General features: G+C 41.9%; 1 protein-coding gene across 2 annotated transcripts in view; it reads left to right on the top strand.

Moving 5' to 3' along the window:
* The window catches only part of CNTNAP2 (contactin associated protein 2), a 2020421-nt gene that overhangs the window by 946515 nt on the left and 1057207 nt on the right, over positions 1-16699 (top strand). The gene's annotated exons all lie outside the window — the stretch shown is intronic.

Here is a 16699-nt window from a genome sequence, read left to right as displayed (position 1 = left end):
TGTTGTCTGTTTTCTTAATTTTGCAAAACTAAAGGCTCAGCGTTCATTTTTATGGTCAAATAAACTGGTCATGCAGACGCAGGGCCCATCCCTTCCCAACAGAGCAGCTTTGTTGCCTGCAGATCATCAAGTGAGATTTTACGGAATAGTTGGGGCCAGGAGTTGCTTCAAGGTACAATGATGAATCAAGCTGGCCATGAAGCAGAGTTCACTTTTGTCTGGGAGGCAGATTTCTCCATCTTTCAGGGCGAGGACAACACAACTCTCTTTGTTGGCGTCCTGGGTTTTTCTTCAGTGAGCTGCTTGTGTCAGAGTAGCGAGATCTCCCCTCCAGCCTAGGTACAAGTTCCACTGATGGCACAGAAACTTGTTTGCATTTTTATCTTATGCCTGTTTCTCGACTGTTTTTGTTGACCTGCTTTTGCAACTTTTCTTTCCAATGTGAATACAACCATGAGACATGAAATCTCGGTGAATATGATTTAGAATTTCCAAATAAAATACAGGATTCTCAGTTAAATTTGAATTTCAAATAAACCATAAATAATGTTTTAGTATAAATATGCCCTGTGCAATTCAAATTTGACTTGGTGTCTTGTGTTTTTATTTGCTAAATCTGGCAAGCCTAATCTCATCTCTAATTATTCAAACATCTCAATAAAGCAAAACAGACTTGTATAAATACTCAGTTCCCATGTGTTTACTTTTATGTCTTCTTACCATGCAAAACCGCCAACCATCCTTCTCTTGATTCCAGTTTATTATTTTTCTGGCTTTAATTGCTTCATGAATGTTTGCTTTCATTTACTGTCTGCTCCCTGCAATCAACTTTATCAATGCCCTACATCTTTTGTCCTACCTAACATCTTTATTTTCATCATTCAAAATGTGTATTACTAGATTATTGTCTCTAAATGGCACAAGTTTACTAACGAATGCTCAGATCTGTAGCAACATGATGGTCATTCCACAGGCGTACATTCCTCTTGACAAGTCTGGTCCATCTTAAGAACAATATCATCCCTTTATTCTAAGTGCCCATAATTCTGAAGTAAATACTATACCTCCTTTTTCTTCACATGCATCAAGTTCTAGAAGTTCCATCATGGATTTCTTGGGTTGATTTTTATTTTCATTCAAGATCTGTGGTACCATAACAGGAAGTCAGATCTCCATTTGGTGAGTATGTTTTTAGCTCTCCTTCTTTCCATGTCATTTTGTACTCTATTACCAATTTTCTGAAGACTAACCTTTCGATCATTATTCATCCTAATACCCCAATGGTTTCTTTAGCCCCTGTGGGTCAAATACAGTTTTCAAATCCTTCTACGTATTAGTTCTTAATTGACTCTTAATATCCTCCATCTTCATTTCACCAGAATTCTCTAAACTAGGAACACTGGATGTGATGCTCTCTCAGCTGGTGGATCTGACCATCCTGTTTTGTCTGCTCCACTGTTCCTGAGAACACAAAATGACCACAGTTCTTCCTTAGCCTTGCTATTCTTTTGTGTCAGTCACTTATCGGTTGCTGTCATTGATCTACCCATTCGTCTTTTGAACTCCCATTTCTGCATCTACACTGTTGACACTCCTTATTAATATAATCATAACGTGAGAACAGAGACTCTAAACAAAGTCCCAGCTGCTTCACTTTTCATGGGTTGAATTACTTTCCAAACTACTGTTTTTCTTTTCTTTCAAATAAAGATAATAATCCTCATCTACTAGGCTCAACGAGGATTAAACCTAACATCTCGAAGGCAGCCAATCCATCGAGTGGTATGCACAGGCACTGGACAAGGGGTCATCTTTTCCCATATAATTATGTTCTAATTTGAAAATTGTCAAGCAAACACTTTTTTAGAAAAAGGGCCACGTGTGATATTAGTATAGACCCCTAGATGTGATGGGATGCACACATTAATTATTCATGTCACTTTACCCAGGATTAATAGTCCTAGGTAACTGAGGATTGTACCCTCTAAAAGCAAAACTTTAATCAATTTTGATGAAACTCTTGCAGACATTTTTCCTGAAATATGATATATTCTGTCTTCATAAGCACAACATGTTGAAGTGTCGGAAGCTGTGTATAAATTATGGGTTTGTTTGAGCCAACATAAGGCAGGGAAGCTGCTTTTCTGGGAACTCCTGGGCGGAATCCCCCGCTTCCAGAAAGCCCAGATCATGCTGGCACCCTTCCTGAGCTCACAGCCTTAGGATGGAACACAGCCTCCTGGAGATGGGTGTAAACTGCCAAGCACCAAAACAAGATCCTCCCACACTGAAGCCTTATCCTGGCCTTTTATCTAGTTCCCCTTAAACAAATAATTGGGGCCTTTTTTGTTCATGTAGATCCAGTTCCTATCAGGGTTGGAAGACCCATCAGGTACCCCACTTCTTAAATTTAACATCTGCCTTTGTCTCTCTTTCTTACTGATTATTTCAGATTTTTTATCTTCCCAGGTAGCTCACCTCTCCTAGCAGGAACCTACTCTGTGGGGGTACTGGCCACCCCGTCATTGAAGTACATTTTATATTTTATGATGAATCCATAAACATTGTAAACATAAAGTTTATTCCCTGCTCTATATTCCCTTTTTTAACAAAGCAAGTTACAACTCTTTTCTGGTCTGCTCCTCTGTTCTTCCACTTCTCTGTGAAGGGCAGGTTTGCCCAGACTTACACTCTGGCCTCCTATGCACCCATCATTCCTAATCATCCCACCTGACTTTCTCTTTGTAATTTGATGCTTCTTAACATCTGGAGATTTTAGGTCATCTAGCATTTTGTGATCATAGGAAAAGCAGTAGTGAACAGTGGGTGAGTACCTAAGGAGCTCACCTGTGACTGAACTTCATTACATCTGTTTGGCGGCTGCAGGAGTCTATTGCTTATCTTGTGATGTCAGGCAGTGAACCTGGCAGTTGCTGGCTGATGCAAAATTTGTACATAAAGATATTGTTAGATGAATCTCACTGACTAGTGTATAAATCAGTGCCAAAATATTAATGTATTTGCTTCAAATCTTTACTATCTGTTGAACATATCATCTTGTAAGAATATTAGAAGGCCTTTCATGCTGCAAGGGCCAGGCCATAAATACAGTGGTTTTATTTTTAATTTTAAAATAAATTTAACAGTGTTATTTTCTAGTTGTCACTAAGAGCAGACTGAAATAACAATTTATAATTATGTTATTTTCTGCAAAATATATAGATAAGTCTTATTGCTGAAGACACAGGTGGATATATTTCTGTGAACAACTCTCCTGTGCGTAAGCTGTCCTCTATTTATCATTCATTCTGCTTGGGTGGGGGCAAGGACTTTAGTTTGACTTGATAAATCTGAATTTCTTAGCCACCATCCTCTCCAAAGACCCTTCATTCTTTAACCCCAATCCTTATTTCCAACTTTATCTCCTACTATTAGGATTGGCAACACGTGTTCTCAACTAAATTCACTGTATCTTTCCACTCTTGATCTTTATATATCATCCTGGGTCTGCCAGGTCCTGTTCGAAGTTTACAATAAGCAGAGCAATGTACACAGGATCCCTCACCTGTCCCCACATGATCAGGACGATTAAGAAAAAAACAGGCCCTTCTCCACTTTTCAACTTTATCAGTTCCCACTGGGAGATCAGAGTTCAATTGATAAACATTAGCCCAATACAAAAAAAAAAAAAAAAAAAAAGTGAAAATGTTCGTGTGCAATGAGTAGATGCCAAAACAGATAACTTACAAATGCTACCTTTTGTTTCCAGCAGTCTTATCAGTCTCAGCTGTCCTGATATTTGTCTTTTTTAAACAGGTGATTAAATGTTACTCTGACTTTTTATAAGTGTCCCCCAGAGGCCCAAGTATGGATCTTGTTCCCCAGCCTCTGACCTTTTTTGTAAGTGGTGGAACTTTTAAGAGGTGGGTTCTAGTGTAGGAAGTCATTGGAGGTATGTCCTTGAGGGGATATTGAGGCTCTGGCCCCTTCCAGTGTCTGCTTCCAAGATGACATGAGATGAGCATCTTGCTCTACCACAGGCTCTCTACCATGATGCACTGCCTCACTATAGGCCCAAATGCAATGGGATTAAGTAAACATGGACTGAAACCTCTGAAATTTGAGCCAAAATAAACCTTTCCTCTTGATAAGTTGTCTATCTCAGGTATTTTGTCATAGTTACAGAAAGCTAACTGGCACAATTACAGTACAAAGCAGTCTATTCCACTATTCATTTGATAAATGTTGCTTTAATTTCCAGAACTGATCTAAGTCTTGATGACATACCAACAAACAAGAAAAGTGAAGTGTTGGTTCACCAGAAACTTACAGTTTAGAGGGAAAAATAATATACTTAACAAACAGGTATCTGATATTATAATCAGAAAAAAACTTCCAAGAACTAAGACATAAATGAAGAGAGGTTTTCATTTCATGGTATCAGAGTGATCAACTCAAGGAATCACATCCACTTCCCATATTGTTTTAAAGTTGTTATTTTTAAAATAAGTCAAAGAGGTAGCTAGTTCTTAGGCTTTCTCATATGGAGATACTTCCTTCTTAAATTTTTGGTGGTGCTCATTTTAATGAGCTACGTGCATCCAACCAAAGGAAATTATGCAAGAAAATTAGGCTGGACAAACAATACCATGTAGGAAAGCCCTTATATGGCCACAAAAAGGCATTGTAAATGAAATTATCAGAAGAATTTAAGGGAAACAAAGGAAATGTTTTCTCCCTCCAGAGGTTTAATCTTGCAATTTCCTAAAATACCTAAGAGGCCTCAAAATATTTTATTTTATTTGTTCTAATTAGTTGTGCATGAAAGTAGAATGCATTTATACATTTTGATAGATCATATATAAATAGAATATAATCTCTCACTTTTCTGATTATACATATTGCAGGATCACATAGGTCATGCAGTCATACATGTACATAAGATAAAAAAGTTTGTTTCACTCCACTATCATTCCTTCCCCCTACCCGCTCCCTCCATTCATTCCCTTCTACCTAAATAAAGTAACTCTATTCTTCCCTTGCCCCACCACCATTGTGAATTAGCATCCGCATATCAGAGAAAACATTCAGCCTTTGGTTTTTTGGGTTTGGCTTGTTTCACTTAGCATTCAACTTTAAAATTAATTTTGTGTGTGTGTGTGTGTGTTTAAAATGATGAATTACTTTGCTCTTCTTTCCCCTTGCTGACCCTCAAAAGATTCTTGATTCTCATTTTTGAAATAAAATTACATGAATACTCCTATTGAATGAGAAGAAAACATCTGTTTTCCGGGGAAACTTTTCAGGGTGGATCTGAGAGAAGACATTGTGTAAAACAACTTTCCTCAGGCGGCATGGAGGGAGTCACCTCTGGGGGAAGGCACATAATCAGGCCTGTGACCCCCTCCGCGCCCCCTGCCCTTGGCAGTGCCACCTAAGCCCCGCCCTGGCCTCAGCAGATCTCTCATGCAGGTCTGCCCAGGAGCATCGCCAGCCAACCGGAGGTGGTGCTGGAGAGGAGCCCGTTGGTGGTGGTGTTCTCTGATCCAGATCTCCAACGGAACCTCATGTTGGAACAACATACAGCTAGTTCAGTTCGTATCTTCACATTTTTATCATTGTGTTAGTCAGAATTCACCAAATCCCAGAATCCACCAGGCAGCTGTCTATGAAATTATGTAGGTGAGATTTATTTTAAGGAATCGGCTCATGTGATTATGAAGGATGCTCCTTCAAAATGTGCAGCAGGGTGGGCCGGCCTGTTGGAGACCCAGGGAAGAAAGGATGCTGCAAATCAGAAGGTGGGAGAGGTGAGGTCTCCTGAGTTTGGGCTGCTGCTCTACTTAGGCCTCAGCTGATGGGATGAGCGTCATGGCCCTGTCGTGTTGTGCAGACGTCCTTAGGGAGCTAGAGCAAAGAGCAGAAATTGGTCATTCACAGCACTGGAGGCTGGGGTCCAGCAGATTCTGTGTCTGGTTTGGGCCGGCTTCCTGCTTGATGAACAGGAAGGCTTTCTCTTAGTCTTTTTGTTCAGAGGCACATGACAAGAGAGAGGAGGCAGCTCTCTGGGCACCATGCCATTCACGGTGATTCTGCCCTGGAGACCCCATCAGCTCACAAAGCCCCACCTCCAATGTCTTCACATTGGTGACTAGGCATCAACGTGTGACCTTCAGGGGTACACCACGTTCAGACCAGGTCAGAGGGCAGCTGGCTTCACTCAAAAGTCTGCAACTTAACCTCAGTGTTATCCCAAAACATACTCACAGAGCCATCCAGAATAATTGACCACATATCTGAGCACCGTGATCCAGCCAACAGGTTAACACAGAATCAACGTCCACACTACCACTCTAAAAATACAGTGATACTAGACAGGTTAGAACGAGTCCAAAAAAATAAAAAATAAAAATAGAACAGTGAAAGGAAGGTAAATTGTTTTGGAAAGTAATAGCAAAGAAGATAATCTAACCCCCATTCAAGAGTTTGAGAAACAATCACTAAACAGAAATGAACTATTTCACTTCATTCAAGCAGATTTACTAAGCCTCTGTTTCAGTCCCTACTGTGTGCCTACTATTATATGAAGTTAACATCATAGCTTATAAATATGTAGAGTATGTCTGTTTTGAAATTAACAATCCAGATGGGGCATAAATTTGAGATGTTGTAACTATATTTTTCATATTAATAATTTCTTATTGGAATTTTATCTCCTCTGTCCTCAGGGTTCTTAGTAATGTAAGTGAACAAAATTGTTTTTTGTGGGACACTAGATGCATTTTATTATTTACAGAACTATTGCTGAGCAATAGAATCCAGTTGCCTCCTTGGCAGCTGACCAGCTTTAACTACAGTGGCATCTAAACAGGCAGAAGCAAGGATCTGTGGCACTGTAGAATAAGGGCCTCATTCCTTGCTCTATTTCAACTCTTTAGTCCTGCTCCCCAGTTTCTCTGCTCTCTTGTATAGAGGACTCTTTGTCACATAGAAACACTCTAGGGATATCCCTTCATTCAATCAGTTCATACATGTGTTCATTCAAATATATTTACTATATATTTGAATTTGCTATATATGCTGCATTATGAATAGTACTCAAAGGCTGAGGATAAAGATGGACTAGTAGGGTGCATGGAAACATTGTTTAACAATGTCTCTTAGCATTTTTAAGTTTTTTTTTTTTTTTAATTTATCAACATTTGCAAATGTTTTTGGTGTGTTGGAGTTTCTCCTTTTAATGACGTCACAGGGATATTAAGTCTCCTGACAGTGATTTGGCCTATTTTATTCTCATTGCCTGAGAGATGAGTACATACGTTCTAAAGAGATTTGTTGAGGCACATTTTGGACTTATACTCAGGTTCAGTTTTAGACACATAGGATTTTTAAAGGAAAGAGGAAGTGAGAGAAGAAGGGAGGAGAGAGGAAAATTAGTAAGACAGGTAGAAAAAAACGAGAGATGTAGTTTTCCTCCTTTTGGTTTCTTCCTATTACATTGTTGCTCTTTAAGCTTGGAGAGTACGCTCCAGGAGCCCTAGTGAGTGCTGTAACCTTGGAGGGTACCCAGCCCTATATACCCCACATTTCTCCTATGATAAAATTTAATTTATAAGTTAATCACCATAAGAGATTAGCAACAACTAATGGTAAACCTTTATAAAAATATACTATAAAAATAGTTAAAGCCTAACAAGTTGTTTATTTCTGCAATTTCTCAGGTAGTATTTTGGACTGAGGTTGACCATGGACACAAGATCAGGGTGCATGACTCACCATCTCCCTGTGGGCCTGAGAGGGAATGAATTCAGAGGGAGAAAGGAGGGAAATGCATGTGAAGGGGGTAATTGGTGGGGAGCCAGAGAGAGGTGGGACCCAGGCTGCTTCTGGAACATTCATAGGGCTTAAATGGCTATTGCCAAAGACAAAACTAAGTCTGAGACACAATTTCCAAGAGCAATTTATTCATAAAATTTGTCATGGGGACCTATCAGCTCTTACTTTTGTGCCAGAAGAGTTCAAAGGTATTAGCAAGGAAAATCAGTTCTAGTAGCAAGAGGAGATGCTCAGAGCCTGACTGGGAATCATTCTCTCATGGTGGGGATTCTTCTGGAACCTGGATCCTCCCAATTAGACTACATTTGACAGTCTCCGGTTGACCCAGTGAGAACAAGCAGGCAGTTCAGGGACCAAGGCTAAGTTAGGGGCAGTGGTGTTTCTGTGCCCGGCCATTTCCTGGAACAAGCAGGTTTGATGAGGTGCTGTTCTGTGGTCGACCAGCATGGTGGTCCTGATAGGGTTGGTGGCTGCCACCGCAGAAGTTCATCATCCTAAAGACTTCAGCTTGGAAGATGCATGAGTGAAGTCATGAGGTGTAACGAGCCAGCAAATGGTCTGGCCATTGTAGAAACGAGAGGAAGGACCTCTTGGATGTGGGATTATGAGGAATGAAACTTGGGCTGCCAGAAGAGGAACTTTGCTTGGCATTTATATTTGATGGCATGGAACTTGATTTTATTTATACGATTTTTTATTTATACAAAGGGAAACCTAGGTGGTCCAATGTTATGGAAGAGGCTTGTTTACATGAAGACACCAAGTGGCTTCTGAGAGTCATAACTAAGCACAGGGATTTTACCTTGAAAATAATTCTGGCCTTTTCAGTCACCGGTTCTCTGTGGGAAAGGAAGGAAAAAAAAAAAAAAAAAAAGATGCTTGTTGAAGGAAAACACAGACACATTTCAGAATATCAGAAATGGAGAGGAGATTTTACCCCACCTAAAGAGCTGAAAATACAAAGCAAACTCCATGGATAAAGAGCTTGTACAGGATTAATAAAACTACTTAAGCATTATGTGCTCACTGTAGGAGTCCATTTCTAGAACCTTTCCAGGGACTCTGAGTCAACTAGTTAAATGAGACCAAACACACACACACACACACACACACACACACACACACACACACAATTGCTATAGAAAAGAAAGGGTTGCTTCTTAGATGATCACCAAGTGTTTCAAATTTGCATTTTGTTTACAATGTAAGAGGGACAAGCCATCAGATAACCATCCATGCATCTCGTTCTCCTCTGGGAGACACCCACCAGAGCTCTCTCAGTCATGGTACAAAACCTAGTCTTGTGTGGTGGCCATCACCCCCTCCTCTGGGTAGGCTCCCAGAGACAATGCCTTTGACTTATAACCCAGCTGCCTCTGGGTTATAAAGAAGTCACAACTTGGAGTGGTTAGATTTTGAGTCACATAAGCTGTCTCCTATAAGAAGGACAGACAATGGAGCTAAGAGAACTTTCAGGCATCCATCTTCAATCTCCCCCTCACCCTACTGCAGATTCAGAGCTGGGCTTTGGAAATACAGCCAATTTGGGTAAACTGAGATTTTTGTCTTCACACTCATCCAAAGATCGTAACTGATTGAAACTTTTAGTGCCTTTGGGTAGCGATTTAGTAAAACCAAAGGCTTCCTGCCAGAATACTCTGGTCTTTGATGGCCGCCACTGTTCTGGCACGTTCTCCCACCTCCGGGGCTATTTCTCTTTCTTTCTCTGCACACACAGGCCTCATGCCGTTTTCCTGCTGCCTTAATCAGCCTGTGGTTTAGATATCTGTTCATTATCCAAATTAAAACACAGCTCCGTCTTACAGAGATGAAATTGGTTATATGATTAAACTTTTTTTCTTTTTATCCTTAGGGTGTGCATCATAATCACCTAGGGACTTTTGAAATTCTAGCTTCAGACCACAGCCTTCCAGTTCTGATGGTGAGGTCCAGGGTGGACTCCTGGCCTTGTTAGATTTCAGTCTCCCCCGTGTGATGCCAGTGTCAGCTAAGTGAGTCTGGGAACACAGATTAGACCAAGTCCAAGGGCGCTAGAAGGCAGGGGAGCGGATGGGGAAGATGGAGGGGCATGTTAGTACAGGTTAAATTTGTCATTCAGAGGAACTCTGTTAAAGAACTTTTGAGAGAACAGTTTTGATAAACAGAACTTGCCCCTTCTTAAACCTTTCCTTATAGGAAAGGAAAAGGGCGGGTGGGGTTGAGTGTGATTGAGACCCCAGTGCCTCTCACAGGCCCCTGTGGTAAGGCTTGCTCTCCAGTCCATGTTTCTGTCAGGAGGTGGGCACTTCAGGAGGCTGGTCCTGGTTAAAGCTGGTTTTCTCCCGACTACCACAGGGGAGGAGGGGTCAGCCTCGCAATCACTTTCTTCCTTTCCCCCCCCCCTCCCTCTGTCGAACAGCCACTGAGACAGGGCCAGGGAATTCTGAATGTCAGGACCACCAAGGACAATTTGGGGCCCAAGCGTGGCTCTCTCTCCCCTCACCCTCTCCCCACTGGAACATTTTGCAGAAGCTCAGGGAGAAGTATCTTGCCTTTCTGAAAAGGGTCTTGAAGAATGTTCAGCCACTTTTTTCTTTTTTCACGTTGAAGCTGATACAGTCCGATGCGTACAGGAGAGTGCTGGAGATGGAGAGGCAGATACAGGTCCCAGGGCGGGCCCGAGTCTCAGCTGGAACTTTCCACTGAAGTACCCTGCATGCTTCTCCAGCGGCATCTCCCAACCCAGGTTTTTAGCCTCTTTTCCATTCCGCACTTCTGTCTCCCAACGACAGCATCATGGACCCCTCTCCTGCGTGCTGGGCTATCAGCCTCTCAGTTCACCCTCTTCCTGGTGAGGGGAAAGCAGGACTTTGGAGGAAGAGGGGCCAGGTGTGTCTGGCTTGAAGGTGATGGCTCTCAAAGGAGATCCCCATGGAGGAAGTTGACCTCCTGGGTTCTCTGGGGTGCTCACCGATACCATCAACATTGCCTGGAGTCCTGGTGGAGACACAGACCCTTGGCCTCACCTTGGACTTAGACAATCTGAGATTTGGAGGTGGTGTCCAGAGGCTCTGTTTTAGCAAGCCCCCCACAGATTTCTGGTGGGTTCAGGCACAGACCAACCTTTGAGAAGCACTGGCTGCCTTGTGTTCTGTCTTGAGTTGCTGGTTCCAGCCTTGGGTTGCTCTGCTGTGTGTTTGTTTTTAAAGCCTTTGCTGTGAATTTTCCTGGAGTTTGGGTGGAGCGAGGCAACAAACAAACAAATGTATACCTAAGGAAAATGAACCAGCTGCAAACAGAAAAACCATGCCCCAACGGAATGAGAAGTAATGTCTTATTGCAAATACATATATTCAGTTCAGAATTCTCTTGGAATCTCCATATCTGCAACTGGAAAGATACAAGTGTTTTAAATCAAGAGCATTGGAGTAATATCCCTAATGTCCCTTCCAATTTTTTTCAGGGGCTTTATGAGTTTTTAAGATTAATGAGAAAACAGCAGGAGTAAGAATCTTTGGGAATATGGGAAGGATGGCTATATTAAGTTGGGAAATACATACATATTTAAGGACTTCTTAGATAGAATGATTATGAGCCCATACATTTATTTCAAAGATGCTGTTGGATAAGGGGTTGCTGACCAAACTCAAAGATGCCCACTTCTGCACTTCTGGTAGAAAGTTAGTGTGTGTGTGTGTGTGTGTGTGTGTGTGCATGTGTGCATGTGTTGTGAGGATCACACAATAAAAAAAGAGTAGCGAAAGATTATTAGGGAAGTCACCAGGTGGATTAACAATGTCGGTAAGTTCTAAACTGATGTGTAAGGGTTCATCTGAATTGTCAACTCCACTGGATTAAGAGCTGCCCGTGATTAAGAGGCCTCTGGGTGTGTCCATGAGGGCGTGTCTAGGAATGATTGGCATGTGGGATAGGAACTGAAGTGGAGTCCCTCCCTAAGTGTGGGTAGCACCGCCAAATAGGATGGAATAAAAGCTGGAAGACCGATTATCAAAAATACAAGCAACAGGTGTTGGCGAGGATGTGGGGAGAAAGGTACACTCATACATTGCTGGTTTGGTTGCAAATTAGTGCAGTCACTCTGGAAAGCAGTATGGAGATTCCTCAGAAAGCTTGCAATGGAACCACCATTTGACCCAGCTATCCCACTCCTTGGCCTATACCCAAAGGACTTAAAATCAGCATACTACAGAGACACAGCCACATCAATGTTCATAGCTGCTCAATTCACAATAGCCAGATTGTGGAACCAACCTAGATGTCCTTCAATTGATGAGTGGATAAAGAAGCTGTGGTATATATACACAATGGAATATTACTCTGCCATAAAGAACAATAAAATTATGGCATTTACAGGCAAATGGATGAAATTGGAGACCATCATGCTAAGTGAGATAAGGCAATCTCAAAAAATTAAAGGACGAATGATCTCACTGATAAGTGGATGATGACACATAAGGGGGAGGGTGGGGGGAGTTAGTGTTAGGGTTAGGGTTAGGGTTAGAGTTAGGGAGGGGGACAAGAATGGAGGAAGAAAGGACTGTTTAGAGGGAAAAGAAGGGTGGGGGGGGAAGGGAAAAAATAATAGAATGAATCAAACAACATTATCATATGTAAATTTATGATTATACAAATGGTATGCCTTTAACCCACGTACAAACAGACAAACAACATGTATCCCATTTGTTTACAATAAATAAAAAAAGAAAAAAAAAGCTGGAAGACCAAGGAAGCAGATGCAGATGCAGCTCAGCTCTTCTCAAACAGGTTCTTGATCACTGCTTTGGTCGTCCAAAGTGGGCTCTGCCAGTAGTTCTCCAGGTAGTTTCCAGAAGCCTTGGTCTTGGACTAGGGTGGCACTGTTGATCTTTCTTGTTCTGGGGCTTCTGTGTCTTGGACTGCACAGCCGCTGGTTCTTCCAGCTCTCCAACTGCAGACGGCCACTGTGGACTATCCAGCTTCTGGTTGTGAAAGCCAACCTAATAAATCCTCTTTTCTAATTACACTTCCTGTTGATTCTGTTTCCTCTAGAGAACCCTGACTAATACAGATGGTCAGCTGAGCGTATCTTCCCCCACAAAAAATCTTTAATGCATCATGAAGATCTATTAGAACATGGATGAAGTTTTTCAATATGAACTCTAGTTACTTTTAAGGAAGGGCTCTGAATTCTATCTTGCCAAAAGTTCTGTCCCACAACAGGTTTGAGGACATTTTTTTCTCAGTTTCTAGTTTCTCCTCACTGTTTCCTTTTTTATTTTTCTTTTGTTCACTTTTACTTAGTTTTAGCTTGCTTGATCTCAATTGCTTCATCTACAAAGTGGGGAGGATAATTTCTTATCCTAGGAAAGATACCTTGATGGTTTTTAGAATGATTGCCATTTGCTTGAGGCTTAAAAAAAATAAAAAAGAAAAAAAAAAAGAAATAAATCACTTTCTCGAGCAGTTTGATGATGGAAAAGTCCAGGTTATGGACAGGAAGCCAAAGATCTCTGAAAAAGTTGGTTATAAAAGAATAATGATAAGGTGTAAATAATGATGACTCCTTAGTGCAAGACTGCGGCCAGCAAAGCGTTCAAGTGTGAGAACCTCCAAAGAGACCCTCTGCCCTTCGGGACCCTTAGCAAGTGGAAGAGCCCCGCTTCCCAGGGCTCTGACACCTTGGGACTCTGAGAATTAAACAGCCACAATCCAGAGCGGTCCTCAGCATGAAGCTTGAGGAGGGTCTCCAGGCGCTGTGTACGTGAGAGTGTTGTTTTCTGAGTGTCTTCTGTGGTGATGGCACCTTCTCAGCAGGTCTCAACTTCAGCTGCCTTAAGTATTCATCCTGCTTTCGTGATGTGCCCCTCTGCTTTCAGTAACCTGCTCCAGACACACAGTAGGGAGGGGGATGGGATTTATGCCACTCTCTGACTCTTGTGAAGTGGTTGGGTGCCTGGTCTTAGGACCTCATATATCTGAATTCTTCTGACATCAGGGTATTTTATTGCTTTCATATGATGCCATTGGTGTGTCCGTGGTGTGTTCTTCCCCTGTAGTGGGGTCTCTGTGGGATTTGGAGCTATTCACCAGGGTGTAGAACAGGCTTGTCCTCCCTGGGACCCAGCAGAGACTTCCTTGTTCTTGGAAGTTCCTCTGGTGACCAGAGGCTGCCACTGCTGGGGTCTATAGATTTTTCTGCAGTGCAACTTTCAATAATGCAGTACTCACAAGTAGCTAAGGGCACAGAACAGCTATGACATCGCCAAAGTACTGTGGGCGTAGGCAGGGAAGGGAGCAGCTAAGTTCAAGTGCAAAATGAAATTCTCCAAAAATTCTACACTGGAACTAATCATTTTGAATCAGTTATTTAGAAATGCAGGATTTTTTTATTCTTCCTTTTAAAGAACTTGAATAATTTTCTTTCTTTTTTTTTTTTTTTTCATCCCTTCTGTGAAGGGCAAGATGATGGAGAAATGTTTTAAGGTTTTATTTAAAAGTATGTTGTGTTTAATATTAAAGCCATGTGATTGTCCCTATTTTTGATTATATATAGAAAATAACAGTTGATTCACTTGAATAACTTTAGAGCTTACAAGGATTGTGTAGGTGGTGAATATATTTAAGCTCATTCAAAATATACAGCTTGACATCTTAGAATCTGAGGTATTGACCTTAGGCAACAGTTAAGCCAATTTTTAAATTCTCATTGGAAGCACTGAATTGAAACGCTGTAATCTTCTCTAGAACTATCTTCTATTTCATGTTTCAGAAAAGACTTAATTGTTCTTTGAAGAATTTCTAACTCTAAAAATGGTGGCAATTTATATTCCAAAGAAATATAATTATCTTGCTCAGAAAAGGGGAGAAACAGAATTGCCTTTATTTTTAAATTATAATTGCAATCATGTATTGGCAGCACATGTGAACAATTTAGACGTAAAATTATGATGGAAAAAACCTGCTACAGAGGGAAATATGTGTATCAACCCTCTGTCAAGTAGAGCGGATTCTGTTCATCTAAGTATATATTTGTTTGTGTATATTTAGGGTCCAGAGCAACAATGTGAATTTTACCTTTTTTGTGGTTTGTCTTTTTCAATACCTTTATTTGTTTGCAGTATTGACTATTGTCTTCATTATGGTTTGAGTACTATGTATTTTTAAATCAAAGTTAATTTGAATAAGTTTTAGACTTATTCTGTAGTTTTACAACTCTTAAGATAATGTCACCATGTCATATCAGAAAATTAGGGATAATAATTAAAGTCATGATATATAATATGGTTAAAAACATTTGTTTCCATGTAAATGATGGATAGAAATTTCTGGCCACATTTTAATAGGGAAAAGACTATATGGCCCAGGGCTTTGAAAAAGAAGACCAAATCATCTGTATTGAATAAGATTTGGCTGTTTATATGAATACACTGGAGGGAGGCAGGAGGAGGACGCTCACTGGCCAGCCGCCAGGTAAGCAACCCACCACATTTCTGTTTCATTCTCAAACTACCATGCCCTTTACTTGGGAGGCTGAGGCAGGAGAATCGCAGGTTCAAAGCCAGCCTCTTCAAACTAGCGAGGACCTAAGCAACTTAGCGAGGCCCTGTCCCAACATAAAATATAAAAAGCGCTGGGGGTGCAGTCCCGTGGTTAAGCGCTGCAGGGTTCAGTCCCCGGGACCAAAACAGGAACAGCAACAACAGAGCTGCAGGGCCTGTGGTCAGCAAGGAAGGGCACTTTGTGACCTCCAGGGAGGAAATGCGGCCCTGCCATTTTAGCATGAGAGAGAAGGATGCCCCTTGTTGGTGTTCGGTTGTGAGACGCAGGTGATTTGAATAGACACTGGTCACCGCACTCGAGGGGGCTGACTCTGTGTGGGGATGTCAAACTGCGCAGCGCTCTGTCCTGTCAGCAGGGTCACCGAGCAGAAAGGCGGCGTGACGAGTGGTCAGGAGTGTGGCTGCAGCAGCGCTCAGGATGCAGAGGGGACGGAAGCTGAGAGAGCCGGCTGGGTGGCGAGCCGTGACCCGGGCCTGGAGAGCGGACTGGGTGGCGAGCCGTGGCCGGGGCCTGGGCTCAGGGGCCCAAAGAGGACAAAGATGACCGGAGAAGAGCGGTGTCCAGGGGAAAGTGGGCACACCCACAAGGTGACATTGCAGGAGGAGGGAGGAGACTCAGGAAGGAGTCATGTCTGACACCTGCTGCGGACCTCCGAGGGACACTCCAGAGAGTCACATGTCCCCGCCTGCTCGAGGGGACAGTCAAGGAGTGGGACAGTTCATGGCTCGCGGGTCGACTGGGTCAACTGCCTCAGTTGGTGACAATGCACAGTGGCAGGAGGTTTAGAGCTCGTAGGTTTCTAGTTTGCAAATTCCCATGAAATGTATTTGGGGGGATCTAAGGAAATATACCCCATTATTGTAGGAGAGGCCTTAAGAGGTATTCCCTGGCGTGGCTAAGGTGGGGAATGAAGAAAGTAGGCACCCTAAATGGTTTTTCTACTTCAAGTCTCCAAGGTACATGTCATGTAGAGACCCATGGTCGGATGTAGGATGGAAGCTGATAGTTCTCAGTCACAAAATTGAAAAAACCTAAAACATTATGATGAAAACTAAAAAGAAAAATTTTATCTTCAACCACTTGAAAATAATGTTAAGCATTCATTACAACTAGGGATGAGAAAAGTCTGCAGATATTCTAGTGAGCATGATATGATAACTGGAAATTAAATATGTACCTTCTTCATTTACTACATTTATTGTGTTTCAGAGAATCGAAACATTATTGTAAGGGGTTCAATAGACGTTGTCTGATTCTGTTGTACCTCCTGGCTTTGGAGGGAACACAGGACTCAGTGGAAAGA

This window comes from Sciurus vulgaris (genome assembly GCF_902686455.1).
Source record: "Sciurus vulgaris genome assembly, chromosome: 8".
Lineage (NCBI taxonomy): Eukaryota > Metazoa > Chordata > Mammalia > Rodentia > Sciuridae > Sciurus > Sciurus vulgaris.
The sequence above is the reverse complement of the archived record's forward strand: the minus strand, read 5'-3'. Positions and strand labels throughout refer to the sequence as shown.